Consider the following 19,559-nt stretch of genomic DNA (forward strand, 5'->3'; position numbering starts at 1 on the left):
CACATGTAAAAACACAATGATTTAAAAATAACACTCAAAAATAAATCATTCAAGGGCCTCCTTCCCATGGGGCCATATGATGAAGATGATTGAATGATTTATTCTACTAATATGATATATGCCATCATGTGCCAGCAATGCCTCCCTGCCATGTACATTGGCCAAACCAGACAGTGTCTACGTAAAAGGATAAATGGACACAAATAAGACATCAGGAATGGTAACAGACAAAAGCCAGGAGGAAAACACTTCAATCTCCTTGGACATTCAATAACAGATTTAAAAGTAGCCATTGTTCAACAAAAAAAACTTCAAAAACAGACTTCAAAGAGAAACTGCAGAGCTACAATTCAGTTGCAAACTTAACGCCATCAATCGGGGCTTGAACAGGGACTGGGAGTGGCCGGCTCACTACAAAAGCAATTTTCCCTCTCTTCTTATTGCCACCTACTCATCAATTATTGGGAGTGGACCACATTCTCCCTGAATGAATTGGCCCTGTTAGCCCTGGTTCTCCACTTGCTAGGTAACTCCCGTCTCTTCCTGTGCCAATGTATATTTATGCCTGTAGCTGTAATTTTCACTCCATGCCTCTGAAGAAGTGGGTTTTTTACCCACAAAAGCTTATGCCCAAATAAATCTGTTAGTCTTTAAGGTGCCACCGGAGTCCTCGTTGTTTTTGTGGATACAGACTAACACGGCGACCCCTCTCATACTTGGCATCGCATGTAGCTAGCTATCTAGATAGGACAGTTAAAAAGAACAAATAAATTATTGATTGCCATCCCTTCAGGGAAGAGCTAAAGTTGTCTTTCTTGTGCATTTGTTTATGAGTATGGTAAATCAAGCATCTATGTTTAATCTGTTCCCCTAAATAGTCTGATTTATAAAAAATGATGTGGATTGATTTTATGTAATAAAATCAAAGCTGTCATTTCAAATATAGTGTACTTGGGTTTTCAAATAACTCTTTGAAAAATTTCCTAAGACTTTGCTAAAGGAACTAAATTGCACTGGAGTGTGAGGCAAAGAACGATCATAGATCAAAAACTGGCTAAGAAAACAAACAATTGGGAGACAAGGTCTTTTTTCCCTAATGATTTCAGTGGGGTTCCACAACTTTCTGTTCTAGAACTAATGCTGTTTCACACTTTTGGTGGTGATGTGGAGAAAGGTGCGACTGGTGATGTGGCAAAACTTGGAGATGCCACAAAATTATTGAGGTTAGTCAAGACCAGAGATGATTATGAGCAAAAGACATATCCAAACTAGAATGGGTGGCATGACAGTCGATTCACAGTGGATGCTCCTTCTAAGGGATATATGCATTGCAGGGTTTTAAATTATGTGTAACTATTCACGAACAATTTCTGTTGTAATGATTAATGCTGGAGCACACCAAACCCACAAGGTGTCAGTAGCTTCCAGAGTGCACCACAATACAAAGGCAAGCACTGTATGTGCTTCAGCTTGTAGGCACTAGTCCTGGTGGGTCAGACACATGGCTAAGTGAAACAGTGTTTTACTAGGACTGTTAGGAAAGGGGAAAGTTGCAAATAACTGAGGTACAGAGGCTGAAACACTTACATTTCAAAGTGAGCAATAGCAGCTCCTAGTACTATCCATTTGAGAATCAAGTCTCTTCAGGCATAGTGCCTTCCCTCTCTAGGCCAGTCTTTATTTAAGCAAACAGGAGCTTCCAGTTTCCCCAAAAGGAACACTTAGTGGTGTCTCTCATTGGGATCCCTCTGCACTGGCTCTCTGCCCAGCCACTGCTGCTCCCCTGCAAATTGCACACAGAACAGCACCCAGGTGTAATATCTGGTAGTCACAGCCTGTTCCACATGCGGTTCCTAGGGGTTCTTCTCTATATCCAACTTCTCTCCAGCTCCTGGCTCAACATGCAGCCATTGCTTCCAACAAAACCCAACCAGCGGAAGGAGATGAGCAGTAGGGAAAGAGGCTGCTGGGAGTTCTAGTCCGTGCTTAACAGAGCCATCATGCTATACATCCTGGTGGGCGGGTCCATGAAAACTTTTGATTCATGTTCTGAAGTGGTCAAAAAAGTAAACACAATCTCGGGATGCATCAGATGCATTTTAATACTTTTACCACCTCTGAATAGGGAAGTGGCAAGAAAGAAAAATATGGTGATGACGATAATGCCTTTACCCGAATCAATGGTTCATTCTCACCTGCAATACTGTGTTCATCCCTGAGTGTACTGTCTCAGAGCAGAAACAGCAGAACCTGAAGAGACTCAGAGGTGAGCAACAAAAAAGTGACTAAAAGCCTGGGAAAATGAAATTCAGCTTCAAAAAGCGCAAAGCAATGGACAATGGATAAAATACTATTTTTTAAAGATTCCATTGTTGATTAATTAAAAATAGCAGCCTTCACTTATAAACCGATTGGTAATTGTATATGAGGATATTGCGATTTATTACTATTGTTATAATTATTAATTTATTAAATATAATATAGATAATAGATCAACAATTACTACTTATTACTATTACTGTTTATTATTATTGTTATTGCTATTGAGTTTGAAACACCTATAATGATACAGATGATCTAGATATAAATATATTTTCCAAAAGGGAATTAGGGCCATTGATTCCAGAGAATTTGCTCTTCTTTAAAACACTCCTCTTTTTTGTGGCTCTTCTCTGCATCCTCTCTAGTTTTTCAACATCTTTTTTTTTAACCATGTCATCTGGATCACGTCGTATGACTGTCTGCTTTGAAATGGGAGTAGATTAAAGCATACTAGGAAACTAGCTCCACAGGAACAGTTGGTGTGTGGCACACTTGTGCCCTATAGATTTACACCACACTTTGCTGTGCACTAGCTGTTCACCTGGACAAGCCCTTCGAGTGAGAGGCTTAAAGAGTTCTATCTGTTTAGCTTAGCAAAGTGAAGACTGAGAGTTAACGTGCGTAAGCACCTTCATGGGGAGAAAATACCTGGGTACTAAAGCGGCATTTAACCTAGCGGAGAAAGACAGAACAAGAACTGAAGCTGATGCCCGACAAATTCAAATGAGAAATTATACAATTTTTTTTAACAGTGAGGGCGATTAGCCACTGGAACAAGGAATCAAGGGAAGTCATTGATTTTCCATCTCTTGATGTCTTCAGTTGAAGACTGGAAGCCTTTCTAGAAGATATGCTTTAGCTAAACACAAGTTGTATTTTGGTGAACCACAAATTGTTGGCCTCAATCAGGAGTTCTTTGGGTGAAACTTAATGTCCTGTCACATAAAAGAGATCATATTAAAGGATGTCATGCTCCTTTTATGCCTTAAACTCTATAAATGGATGTCACTATGAATTGTACTAACTTCCCTCTGTACTTTCAGGTTATGGATTTGCTGTGTGCATGGAAAACCAAACCACAGTGAATGAGTTTATTCTTTTGGGACTTTCCACAGATCCATTGCTACAGACTTTGATGTTTATGGTGTTTTTACTTATTTACCTAATAACCTTAGTGGGGAACTTGGTGATCATATGGGTAATTAAGGCAGATCCTAAACTCCATACTCCTATGTACTTTTTCCTCTTCCATTTATGCTTTGTTGATATCTGCTATTCCTCAACCGTTGTCCCTAAGATGCTGGTGAACTTCTCAGTAGCAACAAAAACCATTTCTGTCAATGTCTGCATTGCCCAGATGTTTTTTATCCTTCTGGCTGGTAGTAGTGAAGTTTTCATTCTCTCAGCAATGGCTTATGATCGATAAACCACCATATGCGATCCACTGCATTACATAGAGACCATGAGCAAACAAGTCTGCAGCCAGCTGGTGGGTGGTGCATGGACTGTTGGATGTCTCTATTCATTGTTAAACACCCTTTCTGTATTAAACTTACACTTCTGTGAACCCAATGAAATCAACCATTTCAACTGTGAGATTCCTCCACTACTGGTCTTGTCCTGCACTGAGACCTGCTTCAATCAAGTGGTACTTCTTACTTCTACAATGATATTAGGGTCAAATTCCTTCCTTTTCATCCTGGTCTCTTATATTTACATCATCTCCACCATCCTGAGGATGCACTCCAAAGAGGGCAGTAGTAAAGCCTTCTCCACCTCCAGCTCCCACCTGATTCTGGTTGGCCTATACTACCTAGCTGTTTTTTGTCGTTATGCAAAACCTATTTCAAGCACATCTTTGCTAGTTATAGACAAACTAGTCTCCATCCAGTACAGTATTTTAACCCCCATGTTAAACCCCATCATGTACAGCCTGAAAAACAAAGAAGTGAAAATGGCCCTAGGGAAAATGTTAGGGGAAATCATGTTTCTCAAGTGAAGCAAAATATTTAAATTAAGGGGCTAATAATCCACTGCTTTGGACATTTTCAAATTATTTGTTGATCACATCTTTTGGAAAAAAAAACACCAAAGGGATTTCATCACCCAAATCTCACTGAATTCAATAGGAGGTCAAGTGATCATCAGTCCAGAAGATAAGCTATTCCCTCCCCAATTTCCTGCTAAATTCTGTACCAAAAGTGGGAAAATAATGGTTCCCAGTCCCACAGTCTAACCACTGGACCATATTCCCACAGTAAGATGCTGTAGTAGATGGAAACCACACCTGTAGTATTCAGGGTGCTTGCCCTTGTTGTGACCACTAAAATATACTCTCTCCCAGACCTGGGAATACAACCCCGCAGTCCTGATCATCACCCCTCTATTTTTCTACGTAGATGACTTGTGTCCAGTTCACTCAGCAAAAGGTATATTTCGTGAAGGAGAAATAGGAGCATCTAATTGTGTGGGATGACTCTGTGACTTATACTGCAACCACATACAGTATCCTTAGGGATCATGACACAAAACTGATGAATGGTTTATGTTTGATTGTGCTCTACTCTATGAGGAAGTGTTACCAGAGCTCCTCCAGGAAGGAGAAACAGTTAAGGGTGTGATTAAGACAAATCACTGAGACTAAACATCTCTAGAGAGAAAAAAACATGGCGAAGTTTGCAACTACTGGTTTAAACTGAGTTTCTCAGAGACTCAGTCAAAGAAAGGGCTTTTTTGGTATAAACAGGCTGAGTTTGAATGGACACAGGGCCTTCTTTAGGATCCTGCAAATGGACAGAACCTTCTGTCGAATGGGGGCCCCAACCCTCGTGGAAGGGTTGGAATGACTTTGGCCTCCAAGAGTCCTGTAAGACTGATGGGTGGCTCATGGTAGGTTTAGTGTTTGTTTAAATCTGGGTATTGTTTTTTTATTATGTGTTTTCTGTAATGCTTTTAGTAAACGAATAAATGTGCTTGCTTAGAAGGAGCTGTGCAGTACTTTTCCACACCCCCAAAGAATCAGCCTGACCATCAGACTACAGGATACAAACATTTTTCATATGGAGGCTTGAAATGGATTGTTCTGTTTTGCTGAAAAATTCTGAACGTTTTCTGAACCAAATGTTTTCCCTGATTTTTCAGTTTCCTGGAGGATGCAATAAATAATAATAATAACAACAATAAAAATATTTGCCCAACTATATAACACACATGCCTAAGTAACTCAAGTGCCTAGTTGTTTTTGATAGAGATGGTGTATCTTTTTAATAAAGGCAAAATAGTAAATCAATGCATAAATAAATACATAATATCCAGCACATTTATGTGGATCTGTAGCCTGATTTAGGGTGTGCTAATGACATTAATTTTATTTATTAATTTAATTTCATTAATTATTAATTAATTAATAATATTAATAGTTAATTACTATTATTAATAGTATGGGTTTTAGGCTTGCCAATCTGTTTGATCAGAAGATAAAAGTTCTTGTCCCAAATCAGGCTCCACAGAATTTACAAAGGACCCTCGGGGGTATGACAGGAAGCTCACACTGAGACAGATATAGCCTTAAAGACTTTTTGTTAAAATCAATAATAGTAAGTAAATGGTAAAATACAAGAGTTACAAAGTTACAATTGCATTACTGCTATTCAAAAGATACATATGATAATATAGTATTATATGCAACAAAGCTTTGGTTAATATACTCACACCCTTCCTTGATAACCTGGTGGTAAGAGACACAGGACCAGCCTTGCAGTTCAGGTTACTCAATTCTTGAGTGAGGGATGCAGTGCTTAGAAAAATCTAAGAGCTATCAAAGCTGACTAGAGTTTACTTGACTAACTTAAACTTAAAATCAAAACCTAATAAACAAACTAAGAATAAAATTAGGAAAACCAAGCTTAGCCTAGTTCCCTTGAAACTTAAAGTTTAAGAAGAACAAGTATAGCCTACTAATAGTAGTAGCCATTGTAGATAGATAGAATAGATAGAGTGACTGAGTGTGAGTAAGATAGGGTAAGTGAAAATGATAGAGTGGAGCGGAGTGCTCTAGCGAGGTGGTCACCTCTTTTATAGGGCACAAGTGCCAGAAATCCTTCCTTCTATGCCCAAATTTCATTCCTCACCCACTAAATGTTAGGGTACCCTTACCCCATAGGCTAGTATGTCTGTGAGTATTGATGACGCGTATATATGCACATAAGTTTCCTTGTGGTGTACCTGTTAAGTTTGTGGGTACAACATTGAAAAGCCCCTATGCCATTCTCCATTGTCTACTGATCTAGATAAAAGGTCATAGACGTATGCGTGGATGCTTATCTATTTAGGTAACAAGATATAGGTCAACTTTACTTTTCTGGGGAAAAGGTCTTAAAATGGATGTGTTAACTTGCCTTAGCTTAACATACAGGATAATGCCTGTAGGTCTCTTGCATTACAGCCAAACTTACTTTAATATAAATCTATAAACCTATTACAATAAACCAAATACTTAAACTTTAAGAAAAGATAGATAGATAGATAGATAGATAGATAGATAGATAGATAGATAGATAGATAGATAGATAGATAGATAGATATGCAAGCAAACAGATTAGTCCTATAGGCTAAAGTTTCCATGGTTGGGTAACAAACTTTAACAGCCACTATTCCAGCTTGACAGCATCCTTACATTGTGCTCAGATTTTATCACAGGGAAAATTCAAAGGATTCTGAAACAGATTTTTAAAGGTATTCAGGCACTTAGTAGGATTTAATAAAAATGTTTAACACACATCATTTCTACCATCCTGAGGATACTCACTGTGGAGGGCAGATGTAAACCTTCGCCACCTGCAGTTCCAACCTTATTGTGGTGTGTTTGTTGTACATGATGTCTTTTCTTTGACACATGAAACAAAACTTAGACTCTTTAGAGGATCTGGACAAATTGATTTCCATCTTTACCCCCATGTTAAATCTTTACCCCCATGTTAAATCCCATCATCTACAGCCTGAAAAACAAAGAGGTGAAAACATAGCTGCAGAAAATAGTAAAGACAGTCATGTTTCTCAAGAAATGTAAAACTTGTAATATATGTGTTGAACACAGACATTTAGAAGGAGAGCTGGCCAATGCATCCATCAATATTGTAAGACCTTGTAATGGACTGAGAATTTTATTCATGTGTTTGTGTTCAGAAGCATTTTATCTGTCTTTAAATCACAGCTGAAACTACTCATTCCATTAAAAAGGAGTTCATCTTCTCTTGAGATTAGAAGATAGTATACATGTTTAGGAATGAAATTCTTGTCCAACTGAAGTCCATGGAAGTTTTGCCTTTGCCTTGCCTTTGAGGCAAGATATTGTCCTCAGAGTCCTCTACTGGGTGAGCCAGCAATTTTGAATTCCTGGGTTTGAAACCCAAATCTTCAACTATTTGTATGACTTCTAGCAAGTTAGTTCTTTCCTCTGGCTCGGATTTTCAATGGAACCTAAGGACGTTAGGGGCTCAGATTGCACTGAAAGTGAAAAGGAGTTGGGTGCTGAACTCTTTATGGTTCTATGGTTTCTCTGATAATCCCAACCTCCGGGCCTAATTTTACCCATCTGTAAAAAGGGAATAGTTACCTATCACAAGGTGGTGATATTAGTAAAGTTTGTTTGTATAGCACCTTCATTAAATATATATAGTACAGTAACTCCTCGCTTAACATTGTAGTTATGTTAGTGGAAAATGCAACTTTAAATGAAACGATGTTAAGTGAATCCAATTTCCCCTTAAGAATTAATGTAAATGGTGTTAGGTTCCAGGGAAATTTTTTTCACCAGACAAAAAACTATATTATATATATATATACATATATATATATATATATATATATATATATATATATATATATATATATATATATATATATATATACATATACATATATATATATATATATATATATATATATATACACACATTCTCAGTATAAATTAAACAAACAATTTAATACTGTACACAGCAATGATGATTATGAACCTTGGTTGAGGTGGTGAAGTTAGAGCGTGGAAGAGGATGGGATATTTCCCAGGGAACGCCTTACTGCTAAATGGTGAACTAGCATTCAGCTGAGCCCTCAAGGGTTAACACATAGTTGTTAATGTAGCCTCACACTCTACAAGGCAGCATGAATGGAGGGAGGGGAGATAGCATGGCAGAGAGAGACAGAGACACACACCGTGTGTGAGAGAGAGAGAGATGCACATTGCCCCTTTAAGTACGCTGACACCATATTCTAAGTATATTGCTTTAAAAAAATCAGGAAGTTGAGACAGCAGCTGCGGACAGCTCTCTCCCTGAGCCCTGTTGTGTCTTCCCTTGCTCTATATGGAGAAGGGGTAAGCAGGGTCAGGAGTAGGGGGGAGGGGGACACCCTGACATTAGTTCCCCTCTTCCCCCCTCCCCTGCACAGCAGCAGGAGGCTCCCGGGAGCAGCTCCAAGGCAGAGGGCAGGAGCAGCACATGGCAGTGGGGGGTGGGACAGCTGAATTGCTGGCAATTAGTAGCCTGCTGGGCAGCTGCTGCACAGGGAACTTAGGGAAGCGGGGAGCTGACAGAGGGGCTGGCGGTCCACCCTGGTTCCAAGCCCCCACCTGCTTTGTCCAATGGGCTTCCTGCAAGCCTTGGACAAAGCAGGTGGCTGCCAAACAACATTATAAGGGAGCATTGCACAACTTTAAACGAGCATGCTCCCTAATTGATCAGCAACGTAACAATGAAACAACGTTAAACGGGACGACTTTAAGTGAGGAGTTACTGTATATTCACATGCAAAATGCTATTATTAATTATTATTATTTTTGTTATTATACATTCAATAACATATTTCCAAATATAAAATGTAATTGAATTTTCAACTTTGAAAATTCCACCTTTTATTAAAATGATTGCAAATCTGTTTCCTTTTTTGCAGCCATCAGGAAAGGACATTAAAAGTCAAGCAATCTGACCTGCTATCCCTTTCCCACAACCCAGCAATCTAACCTGCATTTATGGTGGGGGAGGGCGGGGGAATGCTCTCTGTGAAGGGTGTCTGACCACTGTCATATGCAGGAAGAATAGGTTATGGAGAGAGAAGACAGGATGGCTGACTCTTCTATTGACAATGATCAAAACTTGGATTTACAGGAAGACTAAAATCATACTCCTGGTGGTGTATTCAAACCCTGCTGGTTATTTTTCATAGTTCTGTATCTCTATAGCGCCGTTTAAGAGTAAAGTGAGTGCGGTTAAGAAATCCTCTGTTAAGCCTGTGTTTCTTGCTTGCCTGCCACATTTTCCATGAAGGGGTTATTGAAGACCAGTGGGGGTGTAACACTGAGGGAACATTTAGAAACATCTGGGGGATCAGGAGGGCTGGAGCATTGATTCTGGGGTCTAGGCAGCTGGACTGCAGGACCCCACTGCCCAAGAACTTCTCAGAAAGGGGATCCACAGCTGGGAATGTGTCAGAGAGATCCAGAACTAGGAAAAGTGATTAGCCATTACCCACAACTGGGAGTGGTTGAGGGGGGCTCGGACCATATGAGATGTATGTACACACGTGTACACCTCTTGCTTTTAAAGGGGAAAGTTCACAAACTGAAAACAATTCTGAGCCAGATCATCTGGGGGGGAGGGGTGAGAGAATTAAATCAGAAAAGAATGTGACAGATAATTGCAAATTGTATAAAAACACTTGACTAGATGTTCAAAAGAACACAACCCACAATCAATGAAGAAGACCATACTGGTTAAAAAACTGACCTGGTTTAGTGGGGAAATGAATTATAGAATCATAGAATCATAGAATATCAGGGTTGGAAGGGACCTCAGGAGGTCATCTAGTCCAAACCCCTGCTCAAAGCAGGTATGATCCCCAATTAAATCATCCCAGCCAGGGCTTTGTCAAGCCTGACCTTAAAAACTTCTAAGGTAGGAGATTCCACCACCTCCCTAGGTAATGCATTTCAGTGTTTCACCACCCTCTGAGTGAAAAAGTTTTTCGTAATATCCAACCTAAATCTCCGCCACTGCAACTTGAGACCATTACTCCTTGTCCTGTCATCTGCTACCACTGAGAACAGTCTCGAGCCATCCTCTTTGAAACCCCCTTTCAGGTAGTTGAAAGCAGCTATCAAGTCCCCCCTCATTCTTCTCTTCCGCAGACTAAACAATCCCAGTTCCCTCAGCCTCTCCTCATAAGTCCTGTGTTCCAGTCCCCAAATCAATTTTTGTTGCCCTCCGCTGGACTCTTTCCAATTTTTCCACCTCCTTCTTGTAGTGTGGGGCCCAAAATTGGACACAGTGCTCCAGATGAGGCCTCACCAGTGTCGAATAGAGGGGAACGATCACGTCCCTCGATCTGCTGGCAATGCCCCTACATATACATCCCAAAATTCCATTAGCCTTTTTGGCAACAAGGGCACACTGTTGACTCATATCCAGCTTCTCGTCCACTTTAACCCCTAGGTCCTTTTCTGCAGAACTGCTGCCTAGCCATTCGGTCCCTAGTCTGTAGCGGTGCATTGGATTCTTCCGTCCTAAGTGCAGGACTCTGCACTTGTCCTTGTTGAACTTCATCAGATTTCTTTTGGCCCAATGCTCCAATTTGTCTAGGTCCCTCTGTATCCTATCCCTACCCTCCAGCGTATCTACCTCTCCTCCCAGTTTAGTGTCATCTGCAAACTTGCTGAGGGTGCAATCCACACCATTCTCCAGATCATTTATGAAGATATTGAACAAAACCGGCCCCAGGACTGACCCTTGGGGCACTTCGCTTGATACCGGCTGCCAACTAGATATGGAGCCATTGATCACTACCCGTTGAGCCTGACAATCTAGCCAGCTTTCTATCCACCTTATAGTCCATTCATCCAGCCCATACTTCTTTAACTTGCTGGCAAGAATACTGTGGGATACAGTGTCAAAAGCTTTGCTAAAGTCAAGGAACAACACGTCCACTGCTTTCCCTTCATCCACGGAGCCAGTTATCTCATCATAGAAGGCAATTAGATTAGTCAAGCATGACTTGCCCTTGGTGAATCCATGCTGACTGTTCCTGATCACTGTCCTCTCCCCTAAGTGCTTAAGAATTGATTCCTTGAGGACCTGCTCCATGATTTTTCCAGGGACTGAGGTGAGGCTGACTGGCCTGTAGTTCCCAGGATCCTCCTTCTTCCCTTTTTTAAAGATTGGCACTACATTAGCCTTTTTCCACTCGTCCGGGACTTCCCCCGGTCGCCATGAGTTTTCAAAGATAAAGGCCGATGGCTCTGCAGTCACATCCGCCAACTCCTTTAGCACTCTCGGATGCAACGCATCCGGCCCCATGGACTTGTGCACGTCCAGCTTTTCTAAATAGTCCTGAACTACTTCTTTCTCCACAGAGGGCTGGTCACCTCCTCCCCATGCTGAGCTGCCCAGTGCAGCAGTCTGGGAGCTGACCTTGTTCGTAAAGATAGAGGCAAAAAAAGCATTGAGTACATTAGCTTTTTCCACATCCTCTCTCACTAGGTTGCCTCCCTCATTCAGTAAGGGGCCCACACTTTCCTTGACTTTCTTCTTGTTGCTAACATACCTGGAGAAACCCTTCTTGTTACTCTTAACATCTCTTGCTAGCTGCAACTCCAGGTGTGATCTGGCCTTCCTCATTTCTCTCCTGCATGCCCGAGCAATATTTTTATACTCATTCCTGGTCATTTGTCCGATCTTCCACTTCTTGTAAGCTTCTTTTTTGTATTTAAGATCAGCAAGGATTTCACTGTTAAGCCAAGTTGGCTGCGTGCCATATTTACTATTCTTTCTACACATCGGGATGGTTTGTCCCTGTAATCTCAATAAGGGTTCTTTAAAATACAGCCAGCTCTCCTGGACTCCTTATTCTCCCAGGGGATCTTGCCCATCAGTTCCCTGAGGGAGTCAAAGTCTGCTTTTCTGAAGTCCAGGGTCCATATTCTGCTGCTTTCCTTTCTTCCTTGTGTCAGGATCCTGAACTTGACCATCTCATGGTCACTGCCTCCCAGGTTCCCATCCACTTTTGCTTCCCCTGCTAATTCTTCCCGGTTTGTGAGCAGCAGGTCAAGAAGAGCTCTGCCCCTAGTTGGTTCCTCCAGCACTTGCACCAGGAAATTGTCCCCTACTCTTTCCAAAATCTTCCTGGATTGTCTGTGCACTGCTATATTGCTCTCCAGGAGATAACAGGGTGATTGAAGTGTCCCATGAGAACCAGGGCCTGTGATCCAGTAACTTCTGTGAGTTGCCGGAAGAAAGCCTCGTCCACCTCATCCCCCTGGTCCGGTGGTCTGTAGCAGATTCCCACCACGACATCACCCTTGTTGCTCATACTCCTAAACTTAATGCAGAGACTCTCAGGTTTTTCTGCAGTTTCGTACTTGAGCTCTGAGCAGACATATTGCTCCCTTACATACAGTGCAATTCCCCCACCTTTTCTGCCCTGTCTGTCCTTCGTGAACAGTTTATATCCATCCATGACAGTACTCCAGTCATGTGAGTTATCCCACCAAGTCTCTGTTATTCCAATCACATCATAATTCCTTGGCTGGGCCAGGACTTCCAGTTCTCCCTGCTTGTTTCCCAGGCTTCGTGCATTGGTGTATAGGCACTTGAGATAACCCGCTGATCGCCCCTCTTTCTCAGTATGAGGCAGGAGCCCTCCCCCCTCACACGCTCCTGCTTGTGCTTCCTCCCAGTATCCCACTTCCCCACTTACCTCAGGGCTTTGGTCTCCTTCCCTGGTGAACCTTGTTTAAAGCCCTCCTCACTAGGTTAGCCAGCCTGCTTGCGAAGATGCTCTTCCCTCTCTTCGTTAGGTGGAGCCCGTCTCTGCCTAGCACTCCTCCTTCTTGGAACACCATCCCATGGTCAAAGAATCCAAAGTCTTCTCTCCGACACCACCTGCATAGCCATTCGTTGACTTCCACAATTTGACGGTCTCTACCCAGGCCTTTTCCTTCCACGGGGAGGATGGACGAGAACACCACTTGCGCCTCAAACTCCTTTATCCTTCTTCCCAGAGCCACATAGTCCACAGTGACTTCTACTATCAGTGATCCTTAGTCCACATTGAATCAGCTGAGCTGACTCTCCCTGGTAGAATGCCTCCGTTGTCTTCACCAATACTATTTATAGGCCAGGTTCTGATAACTCTTGAGTAGTATCTTACTTCTCCATTGGTCCTGTGAAGTCAATGAGACACATCTCAAGCTGCTGTGAATCAGCATATCTCCCTCACAGTCAAGTAAATATTTCCAGAGCTAGTGTAAATCAAATTCGTTCTATCAAAATCAGTGGTCCAGGTTCAAAGGCAAGGGGTAAACCAGCAGAGCTCCATTGATTTTGCTCTGTTTAACTGCAGGTGACTGAATGGAACTACACAGTTGTCATGGCATGCAAACTCTGAAGGTAGTGCCATTGTTGGGAAGTTAATGAGAGCCAGATTTGATTTCTAGAATAATACTATGTAGGAATGAAAACCCAGGTGGAATTTCAGATCAGAGAGAGATTTTTCAGGGGTAGGAATTACAAAGCTTGCATAGACCTCTTTACAGCCAAGCACTTAAACGCATACTTGGCTCTGAGCATATGAGTCATCTCGTTGATTTCACTGGACCACTTGGCTTAGAAGAAAAGCAGAAAAACTCTTAAATCAGGTCCACTGATGTGATCCAACATTGGGGTGTCATCAGACTTATGGAAACTTGTTGTCTCAATTAAGCAAAATGGAGCTTTGGAAGAAAATGCCATCGCCTTTCTTCAATTTTTTTGAAACTGAAGTCCATGACTGTCCCTAGGTCATACTGGCTATTTCGCTTATTGATTGCACCTGGTAGTTGTAGGAGAAAGAGAAAGCTTAACCTCTGGCCTGTGGAAGATCTGAGGCCTGAACCAGAGGCTGTGAATCAAAGTTCGGCCATGTGTTAATGTAGATATTAACAAGTTCACTCTATGACCTCGGCAAAAGTATTGCTAGTGTTGCTAAAACACAGACACTCCTAAGAAGCAACAGGTACTGGATATGTGCGAGAACACAGTACATCTTGGTACAAAAGACATCTTGGTCTAACATCAGATAAGTGGGTTTGACAGAACTGATGAATAGGGACGCTGTGCCAGAGACACCTGGGGCATGATACAAGCGGAGGTAATGAGCCGATGTCATGAAACACACAAGATAGTACGAGAGTTGTTTATCTCAGTCTATAAAAATTGGGGTGCCTCGCCTTAATCCTTTGTGTGACCTGAGGAAAGCAAAAAGTCCCTCTACTGACTGTGCTGCTCTTTGCCACTGGGCACTCATGTGTTAGTGTACCTGTAGCCACAGAGCCAGGGCACTAGGACTGTGTCTTGAGTGCAATAAATCTGGTCGAATGTCTTTGTCACTGAACCGTGCTCGTGGTTGTTCTTTCTGGGTAGTACTATCGAGGTCTGCTGAACCAACTATCTGTGCAGGGCTGGGACAGCATATGGAGAGAGCACACACACACCTAACTGACAACAGGAGTTGTCATAGTTCATTGACTGTAAAAGGTAGTATATCATCTCTAATGAGGGCTGCAATAATTTGGGGTGCCCTTCAGAGTTATTTTGAATAAGTAGGGATGCCTTTTCTTTATCATTCCTTTACAAAAAATCCATGCTTTGCTCATACATTGCTATAGAGTCAGAGGCACAGGCCTGCAATTATGGTTCTAATAATTGATTTGTAGATGGATTAATACATTCCAAGTCTTGAGTGGGCCACTGTGATCTTCTAGTCTGAGATATCATATAGCAGAGGCCAGAAAACGTCCCCAAAATTATTCCTAGAGCACATCTTTTAGGGAAAATATATATCAAGTCTTGAGTTAAAAATTCTCAGTGATAGAGAATACACCATGTCATAAATATAAAGGGAAGGGTAAACCCCTTTAAAATCCCTCCTGGCCAGAGGAAAAATCCTCTCACCTCTAAAGGGTTAAGAAGCTAAAGGTAACCTCGCTGGCACCTGACCAAAATGACCAATGAGGAAACAAGATACTTTCAAAAGCTGGGAGGAGGGAGAGAAACAAAAGGTGTGTGTCTGTCTATATGCTGCTTTTGCCGGGGATAGACCAGGAATGGAGTCTTAGAACTTTTAGTAAGTAATCTAGCTAGGTATGTGTTAGATTATGATTTCTTTAAATGGCTGAGAAAAGAATTGTGCTGAATAGAATGACTATTTCTGTCTGTGTGTCTTTTTTGTAACTTAAGGTTTTACCTAGAGGGATTCTCTATGTTTTGAATCTAATTACCCTGTAAGGTATCTACCAGCCTGATTTTACAGGAGTGATTCCTTTACTTCTATTTACTTCTATTTCTATTAAAAGTCTTCTTGTAAGAAAACTGAATGCTTTTTCATTGTTCTCAGATCCAAGGGTTTGGGTCTGTGGTCACCTATGTAAATTGGTGAGGATTTTTACCAAACCTTTCCCAGGAAGTGGGGTGCAAGGGTTGGGAGGATTTTGGGGGGTAAGACGTGTCCAAACTACGTTTCCCAGTAAACCCAGTTAGAGTTTGGTGGTGGCAGTGGATATTCCAAGGACAAAGGATAAAATTAATTTGTACCTTGGGGAAGTTTTAACCTAAGCTGGTAAAAGTAAGCCTAGGAGGTTTTCATGCAGGTCCCCACATCTGTACCCTAGAGTTCAGAGTCGGGGAGGAACCTTGACATGGTGGCAGAGTGGTGGGATTAACCTGAAATCATTTTGAGATCAATTTGAGATTTTTTGAACTAGAAATACAGACTTTAAAAAAAGAAAAGGGGTACTTGTGGCACCTTAGAGACTAACCAATTTATTTGAGCATAAGCTTTTGTGAGCTACAGCTCGCTCACGAAAGCTTATGCTCAAATAAATTGGTTAGTCTCTAAGGTGCCACAAGTACCCCTTTTCTTTTTGCGAATACAGACTAACACGGCTGTTACTCTGAAACCAGATTTTAAAAAGGAAATTTTTTTTCCTTTGGAGCTGCTGGAAAGCAGCTTGTTTTTTCTCTGCTTTGGGGCCAGAGGAGAGACAAAAGGGGATTATCTTTGTGAATTGCAGGTTTTCTTTGCCTGGAGGCAGGGTACTTAACCTCCTGCAGGGAAATTCACAGTCTTGGTAAACCAGAAGTTTTTTTTTTCCTAAAAGTAAATAGGGGGGGTGTTCTACCCATTTGCCTGGAGACAAAAGTGGCAGGGGCTTTTTTTTAGGATTTTGATGTTTTTACAAGGAGCACCGGTTTGAAAAGGAATTTTCTTTCCTTTAGGCTGCTGGTAAGCAGGTTTCCAAGTAGTTGGAGGTTTTTTGCTTTGATTTGGGGCCAGAGCAGAGACAAAGGGAATTGTCTTTTTCTGTAGGCTGACAATCACTATCAGAGAATAGGTATTCTATTCCAGCACAGCAAAATTTTACAGCCAAGTTTTGTTTGTTTATTTCTAAACCTTGGGTGTAAAGTTAGTTAAAAACAGAGAGGTTAGGATGACAAAATCCATGGCTCGACAAAAGCTGGAATTAGCCAGATTTCAGGCTGAGGAAAAACAAAAGGAACATGAAAGACAGATAGAACTCATGCGGCTGGAGAAGGAGGAGAAGGAAAAAGAGAGGAAGCATGTGGAGGAGGAGAGGGAAAAAGAGAGGAAGCATGCACTGGAGATGGAGAAGGTAAAGGCTCAGCAGAATATACCAACAAACCCTAGCAATCCTTCTCCAGGTACCACTCCCCATCCCAGAAAGTTCCCCACCTACAAGGCAGGCGATGATACTGAGGCCTTCCTAGAAAACTTCGAAAGGGCCTGCCTTGGGTACAACATCTCTCCTGACCAATACATGGTAGAGCTGAGGCCGCAGCTCAGTGGACCCTTAGCTGAGGTGGCAGCTGAAATGCCTAAAGAACACATGAACAAGTATGAACTGCTTAAATCCAAGGCAAGAGTCAGAATGGGGATAACACCCGAGCAGTCTCGTTGGAGGTTCAGAGCCCTAAGGTGGAAACCAGACATGTCATTTACCTGACATGCCTACCACATTGTGAAACACTGGGATGCCTGGATATCAGGAACAAGTGTTGAATCTCCAGTAAATTTACCCTTCCTAATGCAAATGGAACAATTCTTAGAGGGTGTTCCTGAGGAAATAGAAAGATACATCCTAGATGGGAAGCCCAAAACTGTAATCGAGGCAGGAGAGATTGGAGCCAGATGGGTGGAGGTGGCAGAGAAGAAGAAAACTGGTCACAGTTGGAGCGGAGACCAGAAGGGACAACCCCAGACCACACCCTATTACCGGGGGCCGCCCAAGGCCCCACCTACCTCCCAAAGAACCCTCCAGACACCTTATCATCCCACCACCCCATTCTCCAGCAACCCACCTCGCCCCAGTGACCCATCAGCTGGATGATGTTTTCAATGTAACGAGCTGGAGCATGTAAAGGCCAACTGCCCCAAGAAGCCCAACAGATTACAGTTCATTGCACCGGAATCACACCAGATGTCCACAGGCCCAGATACCTCCCAGATACCCTTGGAGTGGAGGGAAACTGTGAGTGTGGGCGGGAAGAAGGTCACCACGTGGAGGGACACCGGAGCACAAGTGTCAGCTATCCATGCTTCCTTAGTGGACCCCAATTTAAATAACCCAGAGATCCAAGTGACGATTCAACCCTTCAAGTCCAACTCTTTCAATTTGCCTACAGCCAAGTTGCCTGTCCAGTACCAGGGCTGGTCAGGAACGTGGACTTTTGCACTCTATGATGATTATCCCATCCCCATGCTGTTGGGGGAAGACTTGGCCAATCATGTGAAGTGGGCCAAGAGGGTGGGAATGGTCACCCGCAGCCAGGCTAAACAAGCCATGACGCCTAGTTCTGTTCTATCAGGACCCGGTCAGAGGTGATGGACCTGGACCCCAGGCCAATGTCTGCAACAGCAGTAGTGGATCCAGTCCCAGAGACCCAGACGGAACCAGTCCCAGAACCGGAACCAGCGGAAGAACCAACACCAGACCCATTGCCAGCACTGAATCCAGTACTTGCAACCTCAACACCAGAGGGCCCCACCGAACCTGAACCGGCAGCAGCCCATAACCCTACACAAGAGGCTCAGCCAGAGCCTGAACCCCAACATAGTGTCCCAGCGGAAAGCGGTTCACAGTCAACGGAAACAGCCCCATCCCCTACCTCGCTTCCAGAGGGACCAAGCCTAGGTCCACAATCCAATGAGGAACTGATGTCTCCAGCATCAAGGGAACAGTTCCAGACCGAACAGGAAGCAGATGAAAGCCTCCACAGAGCTTGGACAGCGGCACGGAGCAACCCACCGCCTCTGAGCTCTTCTAATTGATCCAGGTTTGTTGTAGAAAGAGGACTTTTATACAAGGAAACTCTTTCTGGTGGACACCAGGAAGACTGGCATCCTCAGAGACAGTTGGTAGTTCCAACTAAGTACCGGGCCAAGCTCTTGAGCTTAGCCCACGATCATCTTAGTGGCCATGCTGGGGTGAACAGGACAAAAGACCGTTTGGGGAGGTCATTCCACTGGGAGGGAATGGGCAAGGATGTTTCTACCTATGTCCGGTCTTGTGAGGTATGCTAAAAAGTGGGAAAACCCCAAGGCCAGGTCAAAGCCCCTCTCCAGCCACTCCCCATCATTGAGGTTACATTTCAGCGAGTAGCTGTGGATATTCTGGGCCCTTTTCCAAAAAAGACACCCAGAGGAAAGCAGTACATACTGACTTTCATGGATTTTGTCACCCAATGGCCGGAAGCAGTAGCTCTAAGCAACACCAGGGGTAAAAATGTGTGCCAGGCACTAACAGATATTTTTGCCAGGGTAGGTTGGCCCTCCGACATCCTCACAGATGCAGGAACTAATTTTCTGGCAGGAACTATGGAAAACCTCTGGGAAGCTAATGGGGTAAATCACTTGGTTGCCACTCCTTACCACCATCAAACAAATGGCATGGTGGAGAAGTTTAATGGAACTTTGGGGGCCATGATATGTAAATTCGTAAATGAGCACTCCAATGATTGGGACCGAGTGTTGTAGCAGTTGCTCTTTGCCTACAGAGCTGTACCCCATCCCAGTCTAGGGTTTTCACCATTTGAACTTGTGTACGGCCACAAAGTAAGGGGGCCATTACAGATGGTGAAGAAGCAATGGGAGGGGTTTATGCCCTCTCCAGGAACTAACTTTTGGACTTTGTA

The 19,559-nt window shown here is 42.8% G+C and overlaps 1 pseudogene; it reads left to right on the top strand.

Moving 5' to 3' along the window:
- Positions 1–3,385: 3,385 nt before the first annotated feature.
- On the top strand, positions 3,386–4,321 carry LOC122462716 (annotated as a pseudogene).
- The last annotated feature ends 15,238 nt before the right edge of the window (positions 4,322–19,559 follow it).

This window comes from Chelonia mydas, chromosome 13 (assembly GCF_015237465.2).
Source record: "Chelonia mydas isolate rCheMyd1 chromosome 13, rCheMyd1.pri.v2, whole genome shotgun sequence".
NCBI classification, from domain to species: Eukaryota; Metazoa; Chordata; order Testudines; family Cheloniidae; genus Chelonia; species Chelonia mydas.